Source organism: Phacochoerus africanus, chromosome 10 (genome assembly GCF_016906955.1).
Source record: "Phacochoerus africanus isolate WHEZ1 chromosome 10, ROS_Pafr_v1, whole genome shotgun sequence".
Lineage (NCBI taxonomy): Eukaryota > Metazoa > Chordata > Mammalia > Artiodactyla > Suidae > Phacochoerus > Phacochoerus africanus.
Genome location: NC_062553.1, coordinates 95,128,382 through 95,149,397, shown reverse-complemented (window position 1 = coordinate 95,149,397; position 21,016 = coordinate 95,128,382). Strand labels below are relative to the sequence as shown.

The 21,016-nt window shown below is 34.5% G+C and overlaps 1 long non-coding RNA gene and 1 pseudogene across 1 annotated transcript in view; both read right to left on the bottom strand.

Moving 5' to 3' along the window:
- LOC125138202 (uncharacterized) overlaps nucleotides 1–21,016 on the bottom strand; it is a 61,786-nt gene that overhangs the window by 28,267 nt on the left and 12,503 nt on the right. The window lies entirely within an intron of this gene.
- LOC125110453 (uncharacterized) lies at nucleotides 16,562–16,676 on the bottom strand (annotated as a pseudogene).

The window sequence follows — 21,016 nt, the reverse complement described above, 5'->3', positions numbered from 1 at the left end:
GCCAGAGCTCCCAGAGAAGAATTTTCAAGGTATGACGTGCAGGACGTTTTGTTTTAATTCATGATAAGGAAATTTCATTTTAAAACAAATAATCTGGGCAGTATATGATCCACTGGAAATCTGAAAAAATAAAGATCTATGATATCATTTATATGGGGATCTAAAATATGGCACAAATGAACCTATCTACAAAAGAGAAATAGATCACGGACACGAAGAGCAGACTTGCGGTTGCCAGGGATGAGAGGGTAGGAAGTGGGATGGACGGGGAGTTTGGAATTAGTAAATGCAAACTATTATATTTGGAATGGATAAGCAATGGGGTCCTGCTGTATAGTACAGGAAGCTATGTCCAATCTCTTGGTTAAGAACAAGATGGAAGATTATACATACACATTATATATTAACTATTTTTTAAAAACTATAAAAAAGTATAAAAAACATAAACTTAAATAAAACTATCTAGCCCATGTATACATATATACATATATATAAATAATGTACATATATGTATGACTGGGTCACGTTGCTGTACAGCAGAAATTGAAGGAACATTGTAAATCAACTATACTTTAATAAAAAATGTTTAAAAATAAACAAAACATACTGATAAAAAAAAGTATCTGTGACATGCTGCTGTTTTACATTTTGGTTTTTTGGAGGCTAGTGTTTCAGCTTCTTCCCCTCATTCTCCAACTATTCAATCCATTCTGCTTAGTATTCCAGGTATCTTTAGAGTGTCTAATGGCTGTTCTTTCCTAGCTTCCAACACTTTGGCAGGTTGGTTCTCTCCTGCTCTTTCTCTTTCTCAGGTATATATTACTTCATTGGTCCTTCGTGAGGAGAAGCAGAAATATTTGCTTAGTCTATCCTATTTAACCAAAATTAGAATTAATGGGACTGATCCAATGTCAGCCATCTTGACCTAGAAAACCTTACTTTCTTATTTTTCTGGGGAAGAAGGCTTTCTTCTAGTACAGTTTAAGTGTTGCTTTTGTTATAGTTGACCTGGTCATGACTATTTATTTCTAGTTTGGATTTACTTTGTGTGTCCTTTATACACATATTCTACATTTGATTTGTATTAGTCTTTTGTTCTTTTGGTTCAGAGAAGAGTTTTTACTTTTCTCTGCACCAAATGGAGGTTGTTTCCCTCCATTTCTCTGATCCACAGCCAGTCCTGTTTGTCACCTGCTCTATCCTCATTACTTCAGTTGTTGCGGTTCTCCTGTAATTTGACTCCTCTCTCCACTAGCACTCTCTCCACTCCAGCCTATTTTTAAGATGTTCTGCCCCAAATGCTAGAAATTCCATGATCTTTTAACATTTAAATTGGTAGTTCAGCCTCATATTCTTCAGATTGCTATGGCAAGTAGTTTCCAGACATATGCCCATATTCAGGATAATATTTCTTACCTTTTTTCTTCATTACTTCAGGCCAGGATGGTTCTAAAATAAGTATTAGACTAATCTAGAAATGTAGGAATTATAGCCTTCCAAATGCCTATATTTATAGGCATGGGTAAAAAATCCCCAAGACTGGAATAAGTCTCTTGAAGAAACAGTTTGGCATGACTACGTTTTTTTTTTTGTTTTTTTTTTTAATGATTTTTATTTTTTCCATTATAGTTGGTTTACAGTGTTTTGTGCTGTGACTACAGTTTCAAACCAGCATATATCAAGTGCCCAGTATTGTGTGAAAGAAATCCATGTAATTTTTAGTCCTCTTTGTGTCAGTAGCCCCCAAGATATCTTTTTTCCAGGCATTGCTGTTCTTTGGTTCCAGGTGTCCTCAAATCAAAACTCTTGTTTTAGTCTCCTACTTTCATTCTTGCAAGTTTTTTGGACTTATTTATTGATCTTATATCGTCAGCTTGAGGCTTTATGCTCTAAGGAAGTTAAGAGTCCAATGACCCCTTAGTTTTTCTGCTTCTAGTTGCCCAAACTATGTCCATGCTATGATTACTCAGAACACAAACCTGTTTAATTTCTGATACTATGAATACTGTTTCATGTGGCTGAAATTGGAGTGTCCAGAAATGTGGTTAATGCATTCAAACTATCTGAAGCAGTCTGCACATTTGGCTGGATATCTTTTTAAAAATTAAGCATGCCAGGATTCATTTATTCCAACTCTTCTTTGATTCTGTGATGATTACTTTCTGTGTAAAATGTTTTTCAGTTCCAATGCCAACACTCCCACTTGATCCTAACTTGCTAATTGAGGGGGAAACTTTTGTCCTCTAAACCAACTACTAAGGGAATTCCTTAATCTCCTTCTCTAACCAGCTTTCTCCATCTGTGCTAGGTGCAGAATTCACTACTGCTGTAGATATATCAAGAAAGGATTTGATCATGGTGATTTAAGAAAACTCTATCCAAATACAGGTGCTCATAACTTGGGCAAACATTGAATTTTAGGTGAAATCATATTCTTTGTATTTTTCATTAGTTACTGACTACTTCAGTTATTTGATATTGCCATAAGACCCATAACAAAGGACTGCAGAAGCTCGGTTGCTTATACAACAATAAACATCCATTGCTCACATCTCTGAGGTGGTTAGATTAGAAGACTGCTGATCTTGGCTGAGCTCTTTCACAGGTGGCGTCAATTGGCTGTTGATCAATCTAGGCTGACCTTGGCTGGACAGCTGGCTCACTCAGGTGTCTGTGGATTGGCTCTGATCCACCTGTCTCATCTTCTCCTAGTAACAGTGGGTTAGTCTAGGCTTACTTTTTTTTTTCTTTTTTTTTTTAATGGCAGTGGCAGATGGCAGGAGAAAATATCCCCAAACCTCAAGCTCGCTTCAAGCCTCGGCTTGTATTGCATCTGATAAAGTCATGTTGGCTAAAGCAAACAACTTGGTCATTCAAGAGCTGAGTTGGAGGGCGTTACAAAGTTACAAGGCAAAATCCCTGGGTAGAGGGGAAGGTGAAGAACTAGGGTCATTAAAGCATTCAATTACCACATTCACTGCACACATGAGAGAAAGACATTTAAGGAGATAGACACTGTGAGTCCAAATTGCATAAAAGTATTCACAGAAGGTTATTATTGTAATATTATCCCTTGGACATCTTCTTCCAAGACTGAAGTCAAAACTGCTAAGTACAGTTGGTGTAGAAGCATACCCAAGGGAAAACTGCCACTTTCACTAATCACTTTCTATTAGAAGATGAAAATTATCTAAGTTTTTGTGTTAGGACTGTTTTCAGGAAAAAGTATGTGTATTTTTCTTGTTTTTAAACAAATAATAATAATCCTAGACTGCTAATGGGTACAGGGTTACTCTGTGGATGATGAAAATGTTCTCAAATTAGGTAGTAGTAATGGCTGTATGGTTCTGTGAATATAATAAAAACCACTGAATTTTATAAATTCAAAGGATGAATTTTGGAGTTCCCATTGTGGTTCAGTGGAAACGAATCTATCATCCATGAGGATGCAGGTTCAATCCCTTGCCTCACTCAGTGGGCTAAGGATCCAGTGTTGTTGTGAGCTCTGGTGTAGGTCGCAGACAGGGCTCAGATCCTGCTTTGCTGTGGCTGTGGTGCAGGCCAGCAGCTACAGCTCCTGTTTGACCCCCAGTCTGGGAACCTCCATATGCCATAGGTACAGCCATAAAATGACAAAAGACCAAAAAAAAAAGGATGCATTTTAAGGTAGGTTAACTAATCATAATAAAGTTGTTACTTAAAATATTTAAACTTTGAGGTGTCTTTCATGTTGCATGGATTAGTGAGAAATATATATTATGTACAATATATATTAAACTTCCATGCTTAAATTTATGAACAGTAATAGAAAAATTTTAGTTATTTTTTCTATGCAGAATTTTGCAATGCTTTCTCTCTCTCTTTTTTTCTTTTTATGGCTGCACCTGCAGCATGTGGATGGAAATTCCCAGGCTGAGGGTCAAATCAGCTGCAGCTGAGGGCTACACCACAGCTACAGCAATATAGGATCTGAGTCACAGTGACTTGCACCGCAGCTTGTGGTAACGCAGGATCCTTAACCCACTGAGTTTGGTCAGAGATTGTACCTGCATCCTCAGGGACACTATGTTGGGTCCTTAACCCACTGAGCCACAATGGTAACTAATGGAATGCTTTCTTAAAACTGATTTTGATATAGTTCTAAATTAAGTGCGAGTAAACCTTAAAATAAAACTAAATGAAATAGTGTAAATCCATGTCCTAGAAAAACATAACCATTATAAAAAGGGATCTCATTGTATAGGAAGTAAGCAGGTATAGGTTTATGATTAATAAGGTGTCAGATGTACTTTTAAAATATCTGTCCATTATCTAGGCTTTTTCCCTCCCTGAGTTCCATTTACCATGAATCACTAAGAGCATAACCACATTTGTATACAAAACATAATACAAGAACTCTACAATCTACTTATTAAATCCAAAGTCCCAGTGCTGGTAGAAGGGTAGGAACATATTGATGAATAGGACAAGGTCTCTGCCTTCAAAAAAAAAAATTACCTGAATTTTCATTGAAATGTTTTTCCTGAATTTATTTTTTTTCCTGGGTTCTTTTTACAATGAACTATCTAATTGAAAGATGTGACTTATGGATTTTATGACATTATAGCATAAAGAAAAAATCTACAGTAAGATGTTGATGCTAATATTGTACCTTAAATTTTTAAAAAAAAATTTGTCGATGTGACATTTTCATAGAACCCTGTCGTCTACATAGAGGAAAGTACATGACATGAGCAAGCTTTTGTTACTTAAAGTTATGACTCTATGCTATGAGCCTTCTCTTTGCAAGAAGTGTCTAAGCCATATACACAAAATTAAGGAAGACTTTATGTACACAGAAGTATTATTTTTAGTGTGTGTATACATTAAGCCGATAAACTAATTTATTTATTTTTCTTTTTAGATATTTTTAGCAGAAATAAAGGTCCAAATGTGGTATGTTGAACAGATGAAATTACGATTTTATAGGCCACAAATGGTTGGATACTGAGTATTTTCAAACGAGTGCAAGTACTATTGATAGACTGTATATTGAGACACACATAGGCATGCTCTGTGTCATTTCCTAACAACTGCATTCTCTCCTCTAGAGTAAGAAGATACTAAGTAAAACCCCAAATCAGTTGGCATTAAAGGCCATCATGGTTTAATCCCTCAAGATGACTGGTTTCTGAATCAGCATTTCTACTCTTCTATATATCTGTGATTTTGTTGCTAACAATAATGTAGAGTTCCTTTTAAGATAATTTATTTACAGCAATCAAAACCTGTGCCATTCCAAGTGATGTTTACTGGATTACTATCTAATCCACCTTCAGTTTACCTCTAAAATTAATGTAAACCTGAAAAGAGGATGAGGAAGCAAAGGGAAGAATATTGTGTTCAATATAAAAATTTATCTTGAGAAAATATTTTAATGAGAATCATTAAAAAGTGGTGAGAAATACTACTATACATAAAATAGACGGGTAACAAGGACCTGCCTATATATAGCACAGAGATATTTATTCAACACTGTGTAATAACGTATATGGGAAAAGACTCTGAAAAGGAATGGGTATTTCTTTTACTGATTTACTTTGCTATATGCCTGAAATTAATACAACTTTGTAATTCAACTATATTCTAATGCTTTTTTTTTTAATTGCAGCACCCCCCCTCCCACAAAAGTGGTGAGAGTATCATAGAATAAATCGTCACCAGGTAAGCTAGCTTGAGACATGGGATATACACCTATTGATATAAATATCTTAATTTCTTTCTGCATTAGTTTTTTTAATCTATATGATACACAATATTATTTCCTTAGCTTCATTGTAGAGCTGTTGTTCAGATTAAATATTCAATATTCATAAGCATTATTTTCAAAATTAAAAATCCAATACACTATTAACTATTATTTTATATTTATTTTATTTTATTTTATTATTTTTATTTTTATTTTTTTATTTTATTTTTTTTGTCTTTTTGTCTTTTGTCGTTGTTGTTGTGGCTATTTCTTGGGCCGCTCCCGTGGCATATGGAGGTTCCCAGGCTAGGGGTCGAATCGGAGCTGTAGCCACCGGCCTACGCCAGACCCACAGCAATGCTGGGTCCGAGCCGCGTCTGCAACCTACACCACAGCTCACGCCAACGCCGGATCGTTAACCCACTGAGCAAGGGCAGGGACCGAACCCGCAACTTCATGGTTCCTAGTCGGATTCGTTAACCACTGCGCCATGACGGGAACTCCTATTTTATATTAATTTTAAATTACAACAGAGCAACCACCTCAAAATTTGACAAAAGTAATCCATGTCTCAGAAGTTTTGTTGTTGTTATTGTTTTTTGGCCCAGCTGCAGCATGCAAAAGAGAAGATCCAGGGCCAGGAATCGAACGCATAACACAGGGCCCTGAGCCATTGCATGATAACACTGGATCCAAACCCACTGCACCACAGGAGAACTCCTCAATGGTATTTTATAGTATTTTGGTTTAACAAAGCCCAAAGAAAATGGCTCTATTTCTTTTTTTTTTTTTAATTTTATTGAAGTATAGTTGATTTACAAAGTTGGATCATTGTGTTAATTTCTGCTATACAGCAAAATGATTCAGCTGTATATTTATGTACATTCTTTTTCATATTCTTTTCCAATACAGTTTTTCACAGGATATCGAATATTATTTCCTGTGTATAGAGTAGGGCCCTGCTGTTTTTCCATCCTCTGTGTGATAGTTTGCATCTGCTAATCCCAAACTCCCAGTCCTTCCGCCTCCCCTCCTTATACCTTGGCAACCACAAGTCTGTTCTCTAAATCTGTCACTCTGTTTCTATTTTGTAGATAGGTTCATTTGTATTGTATTTTAGATTTCACATATGAGTGATATCATATGGTATTTGTCATTCTTTTTTCTGACTTATTTTATTATTATAATCTCTAGGCCCATCCATGTTCCTGCAAATGACTTTATTTCATTCTCTTTTGTGACTGAGTAATACTCCGTGTGTGTGTACCACATTTTCTTTATCCATTCATCTGTCAATGGATATTTAGGTTGTTTCCATGTCTTGGCTATTGTAATTAGTACTTCTATGAGCATTGGGGTGTATTATCTTTTCAAATTATAGTTTTGTCTGGATAAATGCCCAGGAGCAGGATTGCTGTAGTGGCTGCACCAATTAACATTCCCACCAACATTGTTGAAGAGTTTCCTTTTCTCCATGCCCTCTCCATCATTTCCCTTAATTGTTGACATTTTGATTGGTATGAGATGGTACCTCATTTTAATTTTAATTTGTATTTCTAAAATAATTAGTGACAATGAACACCTTCTCATGTACCTGTTGACCATCTGAATGTCTGATTTGGAGAAATGTCCATTTAGGTCTTCTGCCCATTTTTTGACTGGGTTGTTTGCTTTTTTAATTTTTTATTAAAGTATAGTTGATTTACAATGTGTTAGCGTCTTCTGTATAGCATGATAGTTTGTATTTTGTATAGAGTTGTATGAGCTATTTGTATATTTTGGAAACTAAGCTCTTATCGGTCACATCATTTGCAAACATTTTTTCTTAATCCATAGGAAATTTTTGTATTTTCATTTTGTTAATGGTTTCCTTTGTTCTGCAAAAGCTTATGCTTGTGTTAGGTCCTATTTATTTATTTATTTATTTATTTATTTTTATTACCTTGGGAGACTGACCTAAGAAAATCTTGGTGCGATTTATGCTAGAGAAAGTTTTGCCTTTGTTCTCTTCTGGGAGTTTTATGGTGTCATGTCTTTAAGTCTATAAGCCAGAAAATGTCTCCATTTTTAAAACATTAGTAAAATGTAGTACATTTGTAATAATTCTGCCATCAAGAATCCTTCCTCCACAATTTTACATTCAGGATTGCATTTTCAAAACTCCCTAAAAGAAAGCTCATTGAATTGTCCATTTTCAAATTTATGTATAATCTGAAACACTACAATAGCCTGAAATCTCTCTTCTTTTCAATTAACTAATTTTATTGTCCCGCAAACTGTGACTAGACTTTAGCTATTTATGTTGAAAATAAGCATGCTCATGCAGTATATCATCCTTCAAGAACTATAATCTGTGTATTAAATATAAAATGATTTATTGTATCAGTTGAGGTGCTTGTAGCTGAATAAATGTCTCAAATTGACTGAATAAGAAAACATTTATTTTCTAACAGAAATGTACAATTGGTCTAGGACTATTAGACACATTGGTGCAAGGATATTCTCAAAGGCACGAGGTTCTTTTCACCTCTTTTTTCTACCATGTTCAGTTGGAGTTTATGCTCATGGCTACAAGAAGGCTCTAGTAGACTCAGATGAAGTATTAGATATAAAGAATCCAGGTGAAGAAAGGGACTACCTCTTTCCATATAAACACATAAAGCTTTTGCTCACAATTCATTTGCGAGGATAGATTTATATGAAAAACACTGCCGAGAGGAATAGGATCACCATATTGACTGAGGTAAATCATTTAGAGTTGGAAGGATGTTGAAAAGTCAACCAGAAAAATCACTTAAATTGTACACTGTTTCATTATTTTCATATAGTCATCCTGTGCATAAATCTTAAGATAAAAATACAGGCTTCTGAGATTCATATTTTTATATTCATAAGCAATTTTGTACTCCAGATTAGCACCTAAGTAGCTTTCAACTGATAAGAAACAAAAACAAAACACAATAAAATTTTATTTACTTCATTCTACCTCATGTAGATGCAATTATGCATGCTTCTGTTTTCTCCATAAGATTACTCTTCATGCCAGAAAAGGTATTGATACCTACTTTCCACAAAAACTTGCAAAAGGCAAGATGTTGATTAAGTGGTCCACATACATTCATTTTATTTAATTTCAGAATTTGCATGTAAGAATAACTGAAAACCCCAGCTTATGTACTAAGAATTTTAGTATTTCATTATCACATACAAACAGATGAAAAAGAATTATCAGACATGTGAGGAAAGTCTCTAACATGAAAAACCTTAACAAAGAAAGGGAAGAATAGAATTTGACGGAAATAGAAAATATTAAATAAACACAAATCTCAGAAAATTGTGAAGGTTGTATACATGAAGAAAAATAGAATTGTATAAGGTCTGTAGAGCTATATAGAAAGATATAGTTAATTAAAATTTCTAGTTTAAAAAACAAAAGATATGGGAATATGTTAGGAAAAAAAATATATCAAAGTTAGAGGACCCACCCAGAAGTAGTAATATCTAATAATAAGATTTACAGAAAAATATAACAGAAACTATGGAAGTGAAAATTATATTTAATTATTACACAAATCTCTCATAACTGAAAAGTTCCAGAATTATCCAAAGAGTCCCCATAGCATTGACTGAAAAAAAACACCTATACCAAAAACAGTTCCCCTAAAATTTCACAACAATGGATATAAAGTGAGGATTCTAAATTTTTAGAGTGGAGGCAAAAAAAAAAACATGGCCACCTGCAAAGGATCATGGATACAGATATCCTCAGACTTCTCACTGGAAGCTAGAATGATTTTTTCAAAATTCTGAGACAAAATGGTATCTATCTATCTATCATCTGTCTATCTATTTACCTACCTATCTACCTATCTATCCAGCCAACTACCAACATGTGTGAAGCTTGCCAAAAAGGATTTTCAGATATTCAAGTTCTTGATGCACATATGCATCTTCAAGAAGCGAACTGAAATTTGTGCTTTGCAATAGTTCAATGAGAAAAGCAAGAAAGTAGAAGAATGGGTACTGGAAAAAGCTTTCCCAGAGAACTGAAAGGAATTTCCAAGTTGATGGGCAAGAGAAGAAAGTCCCAAGATGACCACAATGCAATAAGTCTAGGGAGCGAATGGTTTAGTTTGGGGTTGGAGGACAAGGGACTTTAGGAGGCATGCTTCTAAGAAGAAGTGAAACTGAATTGGACAAACTATTGCATTTGGAATGGATAAGCAAAGAGATCCTGCCGTATAGCACTGGGAACTATATCTAGTCACTTGTGATGAAGTATGATAGAGGATAATGTGAGAAAAAGAATGTATATATGTATGTGTGACTGGGTCACTCTGCTGTACAGTAGAAAATTGACCAAACACTGTAAACCAAACTGTAAACCAACTATAATGGAAAAGATAAAAATCTTTTAAAAAAGAGGAAGAAGTTGACTGGGAAATGGGTTCTTTGAGAAGTTATTTAGAGACTGTTTGAGGATGAACTAGTGATGGTCACCCTTAAGGGTGACCAAATGTAAAAATTAACTCCAGGGCAACAAATAGCTGTGCACAATATGAAAAATGTTAATATACTGCATGGAATAGTCTACATGGCTTAGCTATGAATAATATTTACATAGTCATGACAATGCAAATATTGACTACTGACTTAACAATTAAATACTAAAAATCAGATGTATTTAATTATATTACAAGAAAATTCTTGTGTGTGTGTACATAGACATAAGTTCATGCATGTTTCTATTTATATGCTTTAGCAGAGAGAAGGCAGGATAAGAAATCCTGTTCTTTCTCTTCTGTTTTCATTTTAGGAAGGCCAAATGTACTGCTTATTATTGAATAGTCAAGGAAGAACAGACTATTTATGTGATTTAGAATACAGAGGTAAATAACAGAAGAAATAGGTATAATGTTGAATAGGGTATGGAATCTGGGATTTACAATCTGAGAAATGGAAGAGACCGCTGTCTTGGTGAAAGAGTCACTGAAGTAGGGAACTCTTTCAACAATATGTGGTATAATTTTGCTAAAAAATTGAAAACTAAAGAAAAAATAGATGAGAGTATTCCTTAAAATAGAAGACAAGCTTATATTTAGTAGCCTCCAAGCAAAGAAAGTGAATGAATACCAGGATATTCTTATGGTTTTGTCAATTCTTTTGTACCTATAGAAAAGCATGGCATGTATATGTATAACACTTCCAAAAATTAATTATATGATATATAAAGGAAATAAAACCAAATGATATATAATCACCTCCTTCAAAATATATACATGGTTTTAATGAAATGATGCCTGGAATATAGGCACAAAATAGGCAATAAGTATGTATAGGATACCTTGAAGAAAATGTCAGAGTTTCCGTCGTGGCTCAGTGGTTAACGAATCTGACTAGGAACCATGAGGTTGGGGGTTTCGATCCCTGGCCTTGCTCAGTGGGTTAAGGATCCGGTGTTGTCATGAGCTGTGGTGTAGGTCGCAGACGTGGCTCAGATCTGGCATTGCTGTTGCTCTGGCGTAGGCCGGCGGCTATAGCTCTGATTAGACCCCTAGCCTGGGCACTTCCATATGCCACTGGTGCGGCTCTAGAAAAGATTAAAAAAAAAAAAGAAAGAAAGAAAGAAAAAAAAAGAAAATATCATATAATGAAATTCTTACCTTCCATCTTAATGGTATTTAATTATGCAACATATACTTTAAAAGTAGAGGATAATCTTGAAATTAGTATCTCATCAAAAGCTTTTTCTGGACACTTGCCTATCTTTTAATTTTTATATTCAATAAAAGCAAATGGTGTGCCATCTTAGTGATTTTATAATTGATTATTCTGAAAAATTAACATATTCAAATTTTGATATTTTATGCAATAAAGACATTTCTTTTTTATATTATTTGTATTCCACCAAGGGAGTTTGTAAATAGAACATGGATCTGTCCCAGAATAGCAACTACCTAGTAAATAGGTCCAGATGTTTAGGATAACAACTTTCCACCTGCATGTCTTTAGGACTCCTTTGCCTTCTCCCTCTCCACCTCCCACCAAGTTCCCTTCTGTCATATATTATTTGATGTAGCAGATGTGGATTAACTAGAGACATACAACAGCTTTTTAAAAATTGAACAATTCTAGATTTTATCAGCATGGTAATAAAAAGTTACAGTATCTTTCAAACTCAGAAAACCATTGGGTGCTAGAAAACATGTGAATAAGTTTATATTTCTCACATTAAGATTCACCAGTTTTTCAAAGAATAGTTCATATAACGCTTATTAAAACTTTGACGAAGGGGAATGGATTTTTGTAAAATGCATAGTCCAATCTCAATGTAATTCCTGCATTTGAACTGAAATAGAGAGATAGGGAGGTTTAGTTTCCAAAGTGATAGACATAAAGGTAGCTCTATGTAAAGTATGGAGTGTGTCTTTAGAGAAACTTGTCCTGTGGGGATAAAGGGAACTCCAGTAAGATCTTGGGTGTACCCAACGGTGGCTCTATTCTTATGCAGATGTAATAACCACAGTTCTGTATGGGAAGCTCCCTTCCATGCATGATGCTGGCTTCTTTGCCAAGCTACTGAGGGAGAGAAAAATGATTACGCTATATGTCCAATTGATTCTGCCTCTCTTGTGGAGTGTGTCAAATAAATTGCATTTTTCCTGAGCCCATTTAGATGGAGGATTATCCTGCTGTGTTCCTTTGGATCCTGTACAGATTTCTGATTGCTGAATTGTAACACTAATCATAATAATTATCTATGTAATAAGTTCACAATATGAATTGTTACAGATGGTCACATTTTCTATCACAGAGCAATCAAGCTTATTTGTACAATCTACTTGCTCCTAGATAAAACAAAAGGCAACATGTAAGTTTCTGTATGTTCATCACACATTGTAAGTGGCAATTTAGGTCTAGTACATCAGAGAAAATGAGAGATGATAAGAGAGAGTGCTAAAGAACTTTTCAATAAAGCATATTTGGATTTTGCTATTAGTTTTACAGATATTATCATTATATATCCAATTAAATACTAAAGATTTCTTTTTTTCACAGCAAGCAATTTCATTTTTCCTATCTAGAATCTGAAATTCGTTTTAACAAAAGAGGACATGCAAATGAATTATAATTCAAATACAATAATAAAAATCATTGAAATAGAATGTAGAGCAAGTACGACCTTCCAAAAAATGGTCTTTTAGGATTGACTGCAGTTGGAAATAGTTTACCCTTTCTGCTACTTTAATAGTTGCCATGTGTATGGTTGGTTAATAATTAGCCAAATATGGCCACCATTTACAGGTGGTGGCAGAAGTGCAGAGATAATTTGTTGACTGATACTTTGCTGAAGAGAGAGTTTTGTCTTGTTGCTGATTCTGAAACATGGCTCATTCTGCTTACCAATGTTTTATACTAATATGCCAAAAAATTCTTTAGAGCAAAGGGAACATTACTTCTCCTCTGACTTTTATTTAACATTTAATCACCATCCAAAGAGCCTTTTGCATTATGAGGTAACTGTATAAAGTTACCTCACTTGAAAAGACTAACAACCTCAGCTGATTATCTTATGGTGTCTAACTTGTATCTATTCATGACCAACTAGACATCTATACATCTATACCTGTATACATACATATACATCTATACATGTATACATACATACATACATACATCTATATATCTATACATGTATAGACCAGCTATACATCTATCTGTCTATAAAGGTGACTACATCCCATTCTCTGCTCTGAGGTCCTTTTTTATTTTATTAATGGTTTAATTTTTAGCCAGTAGGATTTCATAGTGGTCCATTCTGGAAGAAAAACCAAACATGAAACATGAATTTTGCTTAGTAACTTCATATCCTAGTCACTGTTATATGTTGTACTATTTGCACTGTAGCCTCAGTATTGAAGTAGTTGTTAGAAGTGTCAATGGTGAAATTATTTAACAGTTTTTATTACACAAATTTTAAGCTAAATGTCTTTTTTTTTCCCTTAGGGCCACACCAATGGCATATGGAAATTCCCAGGCTTGAGGTTGAAGTGGAGCTCTATCTGCTGGCCTACCCTACAGCCACAGCCACACTAGATCTTAGTGGTGTCTGTGACCTATACCACAGCTCCTGGCAATGCCAGATCCTCAACTCACTGATGAGGTCAAGGATCCAGTCTGCATCCTCATGGATACTAGCTGGGTTCATTACTGCTGAGCCACGAGGGGAACTCCTAAGCCAAATGTCTTGAATCCATTTGAATAGACACACAACAGTTGTGATACCTAAGAAGTGAAGTGTTCAAATATTCTTCAGAAAGTAAAAACATGTAGAATGAATCTTTTTCTTTAGGCCTACATGATACTACTCTTCACATTAATAAGTGCGTGATAAATTTCAAAAAATGAAGCAATCTTTTAACTCCCCCCCCCGCTTTTTTTTTTTTTTGAGATACAATCCCCATTTGCATTTTATGAAAACTTGATTTTCTCTTTACTGTAAGGAATAAACTTTAAACTTCCTAAATTTCTAATTTGAAAACCAAAGTAACAAAAACTTTGTTCTAGGACAGGTGTATGTCAATTCTTTTAAACTTGGATAGAAAATTACAAAGTAACATTGCAGTGGCTGTGGAGAACAGTGTAGAGGTTCCTTAAAAAACTGAAAGTAAAGTTATCATATGATCCCGCAATCCCAATCCTGGGCATATAACTGGAGAAAACTTTAATTCAAAATTATACATGCAGGCCAATGCTCATAGCAGCACTATTTACAATAGCCAAGACATAGAAACAACATAAATGTCCATCAACAAATGAATGGATAAAGAAGATTTGTATGTATATACAATGGAATATTACTCAGTCATAAAAAAGAATGAACTAATGCCATTTTCATCAAACTGGATGGACCTAGAGATTATCATATTAAATGAAATGTCACATGAAAACAAGTATATGATATCACTTATATGTGGAATCTTAAAAAAATGATACAAATGAAGTTACTTACAAAATGGAAATATACTCATAGACATAAAAACCAAAATTTTGGTTACCAAAGCAGATGGTGGGGGAGAAGGAGAGAGAAATTAGAAGTTTGGGATTAACATATACACACTAGTATAAACATAATAGGTTAACAACAGGGACCTACTGTATAGTATGGGGAACTATACTCAATATGTTGTAATAACCTATAATGGAGAATAATCTGAAAAAGTACATATGTATATGTATAATGGATTACTTTGCTGTACACTTAAAACTAACACCACATTGTAAATTAACTATAGTTTAAAAAAGAAAGAAATAGCAAAGTGTAACATCATGTTCCTTTGGTGGCTAGCAGATAATTAACTGAATGATAGCAAAATATTCAAATATAAAGAAATAATTCAGTCAGTGTTATTTTCATTAGATACTAAAGGATGCATAATGCAGCAAAAGTTATATAAATATGCCACAGAAATTTCCATAACTTTGTGCTTTCTCTCTGCCTCCCAAGGATGTGCCTTCCAAGACCATGTTGTTACATAAATGATCTTTAGGCTAACATACATATTTCTTTTGGAATGTCTTAAGAGTGAAAATTATAATAGCTAACATTTATTTTGTGCTTATTCAGCTTATTCAGCAGTGTATTGTGGTAAATGTTCTATATGGATTATTTTTATTTACTTTTTGTAATTTCACAAAACCCATTTTTCAGTTCAGAAAATTGAAGTTTAATGACATTACCGATTTACCCTACCTAGATCACACAGCTACACCTAAATACTTATCCTTCTCATTCCTGAGTCAGAGATCTTAAAGATAGTTATTAAAAAAAAAAAACATTCTGGGATATAGAGGATATAGACATATAAATAATTTGTAAATATATTTTCTTAAAAAATATTACTTCTAGGTTCTAGAATAATAAATTGTATTTTCTCAAGTTAAAATATTTACTGACATACAGATATCAAGTGCATGCTTGTCAAAAATTTCTTAGCTTCTTAACAGTTGCATGAATAAAAGTGTATAGCTGTTTCAAAGAGTGTTGTAAGGAACCAGGAATATATATGAATTTAAAAGATTAGAACTGGTTGATGACCAACAGAATGATAAAAACAAAAAATTGGAGGTTATCTTCTCTAGTGCACATTATTTACATCTTTACCAGACAATAACAAGTTAATGTGTAACTTCCACAGCCTAATGACAGACAAAATACATTCCCCTAGATGCTGAAATAATCCTTGAGTGAGTTTGATAAATATTTTTTCTGGACTCTCTTGGCCTTATTTGTATGTTTTCAATAACTTTTCTTTCCACAATTATAAGTTCTAATTCCTGACAACCTACTTGTGGCTCTGATGTCATTCATGCTCTGAAGTTCCTTCATTACTCAGTTTTCCTTTTAAGCCTTCCTCCCTCCCTGATATTCTCTAATTTGCCTATGAAGTAGGAGTGGGGTTTTTCTTTATCATTCCTTTTAAGCACTCTGAGGGGCCTTTTAATCTGAGACTTCTTCTGTAAAAAAAAAAAAAAGGAAAAAAAAAAGAAAAAATCTGTAAAATCGATATCCATTTTTAACTCATATATCTACTACTACTTTTCGTCTTTATTTTTATTTATTTTTATTTTTTTGTCTTTTTGCTATTTCTTGGGCCGCTCCCGCGGCATATGGAGGTTCCCAGGCTAGGGGTGGAATTGGAGCTGTAGCCACCGGCCTACTCCAGAGCCACAGCAATGCTGGGTCCGAGCCGCGTCTGCAACCTACACCACAGCTCACGGCAACGCCGGACCCTTAACCCACTGAGCAAGGGCAGGGACCGAACCTGCAATGAAAATATGCAACGCTGCACCGCTTCACGAATTTGCGTGTCATCCTTGCGCAGGGGCCATGCTAATCTTCTCTGTATCGTTCCAATTTTAGTATATGTGCTGCCGAAGCGAGCACTCGTCTTTATTTCTTAAATCTTATTTTCCAGATATCAGCATTGTCCCTAGCATTCCTATCTTAGTCTTTTAGTTTTTTGTGTTATTATTTCTTTCCCTGAGAAATTTTCTTGATCACCCAGTTTGCTAATAGATTCCTCATTCATAGCCATATGGTCCTAAATTCCATTTATTTTTATTTTAATATTATATATAACATATATATATATTTCTGTTTATTTCACATGTTTTCTTATTACCCATTCTTGCTTGCTTGCTTGCTTGCTTTTTAGGGTCGCACCTATGGCATATGGAAGTTCCCAGGCTAGAGGTCTGATTAGAGGTACAGCTGCCATCCTACACCACAGCTCATGGCAATGCTGGATCCTTACCCACTGAGAGAGGCCAGGGAATGGTACCCACATCCCCATGGATACTAGTAGGGCTTGTTACCACTGAGCCACAATAGGAACTTCCTCCTGTTTCATCTTAATACCTTCCCTTTTATGTTTTAGTTTATCATTTGGCTAATTTTAAATCTTGAAAATATGCTCTAATTCTTTGTTTCTAACAGGATCAGTAGGTGTGTTTCTCAAGTGTTTTGTTCTTTGTATGTGTGAATTCATTTTCTAGTGCTTATGGAGGAAAGCCAGGCTTTAAATGTCAACTCCAGTGTGCTTAAGGGATTTGGAGGGAAGGGGATAGATGAGTGAGTCCCAGAGTAGAAAATCCCAGCGACCGATAAACCATTAGCAATGACCAACCCCATTAAACAAAGCCTAAGGTAAGTGTCTTCACCTTTTATCTTCCGAGAAGAATCAGCATTGGAATAATCCCTACTATAGATTTTATTCAAGATTTGGGCATTTGGAGATGGTGTAGGAAAGTGGCTGTCTAAAATTATTCTTAATTTCTTTTTGCCAGCCCTCTTTTGTCAGGGTGTCTTTGCTGTTTTGATTTTGCTCTTGTATATATTCTTGTATTCTTATTTATACCTGTATTGGAGTTCTAGGTGTTCATAGGAGCCAGAGCTCCGCCCCACAATCACTGTATGGGAGAAACTGTAGCAGAACTGCCAGATTCCCCCCGTTGTTTATTCTCACAGGCTGCTTTCTGCCCAATCAAGAGCAACCCCCTCACACACACACATAGCAGTTCAAACTTTTGTCATCCCAAGACTGTCTCTCATGACATTTCTAGTTTGATTTGACTTTATATTTATGGTTAAAATCATATAAAATTTGAAATAATGTTTTTTATGATACACAAGTTTATAACATAAAGCAAGCAATATGAAGAGAAATCTACAGTTCAAGTATAAATATTTCATTATCAAGTTTCTACAAAATGAAATAATAGTTCTATCAATGAAAATGTTCCATTTTCTATGTACGTGTCTCTGCAGTGTTTTAAATGTGGTTCAAGGAGAAGAAAGAAAACCTAAATATCTTTCAATTATGTTGCTCTATCTATTGGCTGTAACTGAATTATCACTTGGAAATGTTCTATTTTGCAATAACGAAATGTAGCAAGAATCTTTAACATTCACTTAGGACCAATTGAAAGGTGACATGGCAATCTAGGCCTTTCATCTCTTCTTGAATGATTCCCTATTCAAAATGACCTGGAGTACTGAGAGCAGAATGTTATGTTTTCTTGGGTCTCCATTCAAAGTACTTTTAGTTCACTGTGTTTCACAATAAATCTTGGGAGAGCCAGTCATGACAAAATATGCAATGGTGTGCCGTACTTGAATAGTGTCTGGCTTTCAATTCTACAATATTGTATACTCCATTCTTTGATTTATTTTAGGCAAAGAATATGTAAAACAATAGGCTAATAATATGTCCCCTGATTGATTTTACCTATAGTTAAGCTATTCTAAGCAATTTTAGGCTGAGCATTTTTTCTTTCTGTAGGTTGGTGAAGATTATGAGCAACTGAGCTACTTGGTTATTATCATATGGGTGGGGCTCAGAGCTCAAGTTTTGTGTATTAATTATTTTGCAAGGTACAATGGGTTTAGCCAAAAATTTGCACTTTTTTTCTTTTGTATTTAAGTTTTAAAATATATATATAACATGTGTTTATCTGAAAAATTGATGAAAGTTCTCATGGCCTTTCCCTTGTGAAAAATAATACTTTAAAATTAAATTTTAATTTGGAGAGAAACTCCACATCTTGGAACGTGGCAGAAAGATAAATTTAGTAACATGATTCTATGGAAATAAGTTGGGGAATAAATTCCATTTGATGATGATTTCTACTAACTGGGATGAATTGATTCTTGCTATCTATAGAATCGGAGTCACTGTACATCGGGATGCTACCCTCCAGAGCTGTAGTTCTACTTACTATAGCACTGGATGTTTTCGTATATCAACTCTGGCAAAGGCAAAAAAAGGAGAGGGATGAAAATGGTTTAATGCACAGGTGCTTCAGCTACCACTGTACTTGTGTGTTTCAGGTTATAATACATATCCTTAACACAAATCCCATTTTTCACATAATATAATAACACCGCTGTTACATAGTGATTGGTATTATAAAATGTGCTGTGAGATAAATGCTGTTATTATGAAAATCCTATTAACAAGCCCCTATGTACTATACATGCAGGGCAGATTTATTAACATCTACTCTGTAGGCACTTTCCTGAAAACAGTCTTACCAGCTATGAAATACTATGCAATAATGCCATTAATAAAGGTATCTAATTGCAGTATATAAAAGTGAAACATTGAATAGCTTGAAACCTCTTCTATGAATGGTGAGATTATTTCAAGTAGATGCACTGAGCAATGGCTACACTGTTTTACCCCTTTTTTATACTGCCACATGTCAAGCAATAGATCATTAAAGTGCATGGTCAGGCAGTTAGGCTAATGAGAAAATACTGGTTCTTTTACAAAAAGCTGTCAGTAGATGGCAATGTGACTGTTTTATAAAGCATTTTTATTCCATATGGAATGAAAAACTTGAGATCATTCACATTTGCTACCTAAATTACTGTAATTTTTCCCCCCAAAAAAGGGCTCCAAGAGCCATTTTAAACTATTCTTTAAATAATTGATAGTTACAAATGAAAAGCCAAGCCTAGAATTTCCAAAGTGATCAAAGTTGTTTTAATTTTCCAGTGGTCATGGTTGAATAAAAATAATGTTACAAACTATATCATCAATAATCTGGAATTGCAGAGCCTCCATTTCAAAGTAAAGCACTTTCAGCAAATCCATATTATGCCCTCACTTAGGCACTGTGACCAGCTATGGTCCACTGGTGCACTATTTATAAGACTTTGAGGAATAATGTTGCATTGAACACTTTTAATTTGCTAGTTTCCCCATCTTTTCTTTTATGCTTTCAGAATTTTTCTTATCCAAATAAATAACATGTTATTCTGTTATGTTTAGTGATATTTTATTTCATTTTGTTTTATTATTTCTTTTTTTTGTCTTTTCTAGGGCCACACCCACAGCATATGGAGGTTCCCAGGCTAGGGGTCCTCTCACAGCTGTAGCTGCCAGCCTACACCACAGCCACAGCAACACGGGATCCTTAACCCACTGAGCAAGGTCAGGGAGCAAACCCACAACCTAGTCAGATTCATTAACCACTGAGCCACAATGGGAACTTCCTAGTGATACTTTATATAAATACTCACATGCCCATATATACTACATATATATGCATATATGATAACATAATATTAAATAACCTAAAAAGTCAAAGCATGCTGGGCAGTCTGCAAATGCATTAAGAGGCTATGGTTTCTGAATTCATTATAAGTTATAAAAACTGAAAAAGAATATTCTGGAGAGAAATTCTGGGAATTGAGTTTTGGCTAATGTGGAAGTTCTAAGAAAAGGAAAAATATGTTGAAATTCTTGGACAATTCTATCAGAAGACACAAAGATAGTTGTCATCTCTACAGATTTATTTTAATCATATTAAAGCTTTAAACTTGTGATTCCATTTTAGGGTATATGAAGGATTTGTAAAGATAAAGATATATTATTAGGAGTGGGATTTTATGAATATGCTGTGTGCTATAACAGGGAATCACTGGTCAGTTAAAAATGTGATTAGTAGTCATGGTCTAATCTGTAGGAGAGTCAGCTAAATATCTGGAGTTACAATTTTATTAATAAGATAAATGGAAGTAACTTGTCAATATCTAATATTTCCTGAGATCTCATTAGTTATTGAAAGTTTACCCTATGTTTGATCAGCAAACACACTAAAATGGGAAAAATCCAATGCTGAGACTCCTATTTAGTCCAGGATCCTTGAAATCTCATTAGTTTCTACCCCAGATAAACTGGAACTAATCTCACATCTCAAAAATTAGAATTTTCAAAC